We start from the raw sequence: 6209 nt of genomic DNA, 5'->3' as shown, positions 1-6209 counted from the left end.
CCTGAGTTCTTCCAGCAGATTGTTGGTTAATTAACATAAAGCATATGTGCATAATATATATGTATATTAATGCAAAGACAAAATTAATATTTCTCTCTTTCTCAGTTCAGATAAAGGGTTTAAACGTTAACTGGTTCCAGAGACGCTGTCCAACTTGCTATACACAGTTATAGTTTTTAATATTAATGCAAGGTATCTGTATGGAATGGATTTGCGAAAATTATTTTTCAAATGACACAAAGACGATTCTGGTTAGCACAATCCTCTAAGTCAACAACATCCTGAACTATAGAGCCTGCATTAGTTCATGTCCAGAAACACAAGAGATTCTGCAGATTCCGGAAATCCAGAGCAACACACAGAAAATGCTGGAGGAACTCAGCAAGTCAGACAGCATGCATGGAAGGGAATAAATTGACGTTTCTGGCTGAGACCGTTCATGAATCGTGATGAAGCATATTGGCCCAAAACATAAGAGCATACAGTACAGAGATGGGCCATTCGGCCCGTCAAGTCTGCTCCATCCACCATTTCATCATGGCTGATCCATTTCCCACTCAGACCCAATCTCCTGCCTTCTCTCCATATCCTTTCATGCCCTGACTAATCAAGAATCTTCAGTGTCTGCCTTAAATGATTTGGCCTCCATTTGGCAACACATTCCACAGTGTCACTGCTTTCTGGCTGAAAATAGCCTGGCCTGGCCTGGCCTGTAAACTGCAGTGGCAGCCAAATCATGGATATATATAAGGTGTGAGTTAATAGCTTCCTCATCGGTCAGGTCTTCAAAGAATATGGTGAGAAGTCAGGTGTGTGGGGTTGAGTGGAGTCCAGGATCAGCCATGATGGAATGGAAGGACAGCACTGATGGGCTGAATGGCCTAACACTGCTCCTGTTTCATGTTCTACATCTGATGTGGACTTGCCAGAGTAAGGGCGTTCCCAATTAACGCTTCATTGTTCCTGTCTAATGCCCTTGTAAATTGCCCTATGTCAATTTAAATCTCTTCCACAAGGACCATACCTATCCTTGTCGATACCTATCCTGGAAGTTAACCATTTATGGTAACAATTCCCAAACTGTTCACCCATTGAAAGGTCAGTCACCTGGCCAGGCTCATTGCCCAAAACCAGGTACAGTATGGCCCCTCCTTTCATTGGACCACTCACACATTGATTTAAGAAACCTACTTAACAAATTCAAACCCATCTGACCCCTTACACTCAGAAGCTCCCAGTTTATATTGGGGAAGATGAAATCCCCCATGACACCAACCCTATTATTTTCACACTTTTCCTTAATCTGATTACATATCTGTTCCTCAATAGCCCAGCCCGGCCCGGCCCAGCCCAATTGTTCAATTCCAGACAATGTTGCTTGGGTTTCCTCCGGGTGCTCTGGTTTCCTCCCACAGTCCCAAGGCGTACAGGTTTGTAGGTTCATTGGTCAATGTAAATTGTCCTGTGATTAGGCTAGGGTTAAATCGGGGGTTGCTGGGTGATGTGGCTCAAAGGGCCGGTACAGCCTATTCCCTACCTCTCAATAAATTCAGAAAAATGTTTTCAAAAAGATATTTTTATCCCTGACCCTGTGCCAATAGTTTCATAGTGATGGAAACTCACCAAAAATTCCAGACAAAGTACTTTCAATTTTGTAAGTCATAGAGCACTACAGCACGGGAACAAGCCATTCAGCCTATCTAGTCTGTAACGGACTATTAATCTGCCTAGTCCCATCGACTTGCACCTGGACTAAAGCCCTCCAACCTGTCCCATCCATGTACTTATCCAAACTTCTCTTCGGTGTTGAAATTCAACCCTGATCCACCACTTGTATGGGCAGCTCACTGTACACTCACACCACCCTCTGAGTGAAGACATCCATCTCAGGCTCCCCCTTAAACATTTCACCTTTCCCCCCCCCCCCCAATCCATGACCTCTAGTTGTAGTCTCAACCAACCCCAGGGGGAAAAGCCTGCTTTCATTTACCCTATCTATACCCCTCATAATTTTGTCTATCAAATTTCCTCTCATTCTCCTCCACTCCAGGGAATAAAGAACCTTTCCTTATAACTCAGGTTCTCAAGTCCCAGCAACGTGTTTGTAATACTTGATAAAACCATTTCCAGCCTGTTGTTATAATTAATTTACAACAATTAGATCAGTCTCAGAAATTTGCTTGCCTGAATAACTTGCCATTAGTGGTGGCAGTCAGTACACTCTGTGCACCACAATCCCCAGGGAGAATTTGGACTGTGCATAGTTAGGCACTTGACAAGGCCAATAAAAAGTAGTTAGGGTGAAGCAGAACAGCCATTTGGGAGTGGGCCAGTGTTGGATTGGTGAGTTGAGGCTTTAGCTGATCAAAGCTTTGGCAAGGGGAGGCGAAGAACATAGGTAGATAAAGATTTTTTCTCCGTTATTTATCCTTTATTTCTTTCTTATTGCACATTCAGAGCAGTGAAGATGTCGGGCAGGATAGCAGAATGCTCCTCTTGCATGATGTGGGAAGACAGAGGAATCTCCAGTGTCCCTGAAGACTACACCTGCATCCTCTAACAATCCACATTAAGGAGTTGGAGTCGAACTTGATAAACTCTGGATCATTCAGGAGACTGAAGGATTGACAGGGCATTTAGAGAGGTCGTTGTAGGACAGAGGAAACTGGGTGACAGTCAGGAAGGGGGAAGGGGTTAGGGGGCCAGTGGAGAGTGCTCCTGTGGCCTTTCCCCTCGACAACAGGTATATCATTTTGGAAACTGTTGGGGGGGGGTGACCTAACAGAGGAAAGTCACAGATGTCAGGTCTCTGGCACTGAGTCTGGCTCTGTGACTTAGAAGGGAAGGGGGGAGAAGATGAAAGCTGTCGTGATAGGGGATTCATTGGTTAGGGAAACAAAAGGGAGGTTCTGTGGATGAGAATAAGATTCCTGGATGGTTTCTTGCCTCCAAGTTGCCAGGGAGAGGGGCACCTCAAATCAAGATCACAGCATTCTTAAGTGGGAGGGTGAGCAGCCAGAGGTTATGGTCCACATCGATATCAATGACATGGGTGATAAGGTTCTGTGAAGTGTGTTCAGTGAGTTAGGTGCTAAGTTAAAGGACTTTCAGAGCCTCCAGGGTTGTGATCTCCAGATTGCTACCCATGCCACATGCTAGTGAGGCCAGAGTGGAAAGATTATACAGTTTAACAGGTGGCTAAGGCGTTGGTGCAGGAGGGAACCTTCAGACTTTTGGATCATTGGACTCTCTTCCAGAGAAGGTGGGACCTGTATAGAAGGAGCAGTTTGCACCTGAACCAGAGGGGAACTAACATCCTAGTGGGAAGGTTTGTTAGTGATACATGGGGAATGGGACAGGACAGGTGACAGAAGTTTGTGTAGGGGAACATTAGGCATCTAGTGATCATAATGACATTAGGTTCATGATAATCATGGAAAAGGATAGGTCTAGTCCTCGGATTGAGATTTTAAATGGGAGGAAGGTCAATTTTGATGGTATCAGAAAGGATCTAGCAACTGTGAACTGGGACAGGCCGTTTTCTGGCAAAGATGTACTTGGTAAGTGAGAGGCCTTCAAAAGGGAAATTTTGAGAGTATAGAGTTTGTATGTTCCTGTCAGAATAAAAGGCCAGGATAACAGTTTTAGGGAACCTTGGTTTTTGAGAGATATTGAGGCCCTGGTTAAGGAAAAGGTGGTGTATAGCAGATATAAGCAGGAAGGAGCAAATGAAATGCTTGAAGAGGTTAAGAAATACAAGAGAACACTTCAGAAGGAAATCAGGAGGGCTAAAAGAAGGCATGAGTTTGCCTTAGCAGACAAGGAGAAGGAGTATCCTAAGGTCTTCTACAGCTGTATTAAGAGCAAAAGGATTTCAAGGGACAAAGTTGGTTCTCTGAAAGATCAAAATGGTATACTATGTGTGGAGCCAAAAGAGATGGGGAGATCTGAAGTGCATTATTTGCATCTGTATTTACTCGGGAGAAGGACACAAAGTCTATAGAAGTGAAGCAAAACACCATTAATTTCATGGACCCTATACAGATTACAGTGGAGGAGGTGTTTACTGTCTTGAGGCAAATTAAGAGTGGACAAATCCCCAGGGCCTGACATTATGTTCCTTTGCACCCTCTGGGAGGCAAGTGCAGAAATTTCAGGGGCCTTAGCAGAGATACTTAAAATATTCTTAGCCACAAATGAGGTGCTGGAGGATTGGAGGATAGCTAATGCTGTTCAGTTGTTTAAGGAAGTCTCTAATAAGCCAAGGAATTATAGGCCAGTGAGCCTAACATCAGTAGTAGGAAAGTTATTGGAAGGTATTCTAAGGGACTGTGACGACCCACTTTCTGCGCAGGCCAACTGCCTCACAAATAGCCAGCACGCGGGGGGAGACTTTGGTAATGCACCTCTGACGTCATTTCCGCCCGGAGAGGGCGGGCGCTAGGGATTAAATGCCAGCGCCACGAAGTTTGAATAAACTAGTCTCCAAACAACTTACCGACTGCGTGTCGTTATTTCAGCGCTGTGTGTAGCACATCGCTACAGGACCACATATATAAGTATTTGTACAAACAGGGACTGATTAGTGATAGTCAACATGGCTTTGTGCGTAGTAAGTCATATCTAATCAAGGATGTTAGCAGGAAAGTTGATGAAGGTAAGGCAGTGGATGTCATCTACATGACTTTAGCAAGGCCTTTGACAAGGTCCCACATGGGAGGTTGGTCAATAAGCTTCAGTCAAGGTAGTAAATTGGACTAGATATTGGCTTCCTGTAAGAAGCCAGAGTGGTTGTAGATGGTCGCCTTTCTAACTGAAGGTCTATGACTATCCTTTGTTGTTTGTCATCTATATCAATGATCTGGATGGTAATGTGGTTAACTAGATCAGGAAACTTGTGGATGACACCAAGACTGGGGTGTAGTGGACAGCAAAGAAGACTATTAAAGTTTGCAGCAGGTTCTGGACCAGTTCGAACAATGGGCTGGAAAATGGCAGATAGAATTTAATGCAAACAAGTGTTAAGTGTTGCACTTTAGGAGGAACTACCAGGGCAGATCTTACAAGGTGAGCAGTGGGGCACTGTGGAGTGTGATAGAACCGAGGAATCTGGGAATACAGATTCATTATTCCTTGAATGTGGCATCATAGGTAGATAGGGTTGTAAAGAAAACTTATGGCACATTGGCCTTCATAAATCAATATATTGAGTCTGGGAGATGGAATGTTATATTGAAATTGTATAAGATATTGGTGAGGCCCAATTTGCAGTATTGTGAAAGATGTAAATAAGGTTGAAAGAGAGCAGAGAAAATTTACAAGGATGTTGCTGGGACCTGAGGATCTGAGTTATAGGGAAAGGTTGAACAGGTAAGGAATTTAATTCACTAGAACATTGGAGAACGTGGGGAGATTTGTTAGACGTATATTAAATTTTGAGGGGTATAGATAGGGTAAATGCAAGTAAGCTTTTTCCACTGTGGTTGGGTGAGACTAGAACCAGAGGTCATGAACTAAGGGTGAAAGATCAACCGTTGAGGGAGAACTTCTTCACTCAGAGGCTGATGAAAGCGTGCAGCAAGCTGTCAATGCAAGTGGTGGATGCAGGTTTGATTTCAACATTACAGAGAAATTTGGATAGGTACATGAATGGGAGGGTAGTGAAGGGCTATTGTCTGCGAGCAGGTTGATGTAACTAGGCAGCTTAATGGTCTGGCACAGACTAGATGGGCCAAAGGGTCTACGCTGTAGTGTTCTATGATTCTATGACTCATTGTTCTACTGTGAATACTTGCAAAAATGAAACTCAGGATAGTATAAGGTAACATATATGTACTTTGATTATAAATTTACTTTGTGTTTGAAAGTATACAGTGAAAAGTTTGTTTTGCATACAGATCAGACCATTACATAGTGCATTGAGGTAGAACAAGGTAAAACAATAACAGAATAAAGTGTAACAGCTACAGAGAAAATGAATTCTAGGCAAACGCTAAAGTACAAAGTTGTAACGAGGTAAATTGTGGGGTCAAGAGTCCATCTTATCAAGTTTATTATCATAGATACCATGAAAGTTCACTTTTTACAGCATAATCCATTACAAATATGGCAAACATAGAACAGTACAACACTGGAGAGGCCACTTCGCCAATTTATACAAAATGTCCTCCTCCTCTGTATCCTCCATTCCCTTATGGCACATAAGATCT

Source organism: Hemitrygon akajei, chromosome 11, assembly GCF_048418815.1.
Source record: "Hemitrygon akajei chromosome 11, sHemAka1.3, whole genome shotgun sequence".
Taxonomy (NCBI): Eukaryota; Metazoa; Chordata; class Chondrichthyes; order Myliobatiformes; family Dasyatidae; genus Hemitrygon; species Hemitrygon akajei.
This window is presented reverse-complemented; position numbering follows the sequence as displayed.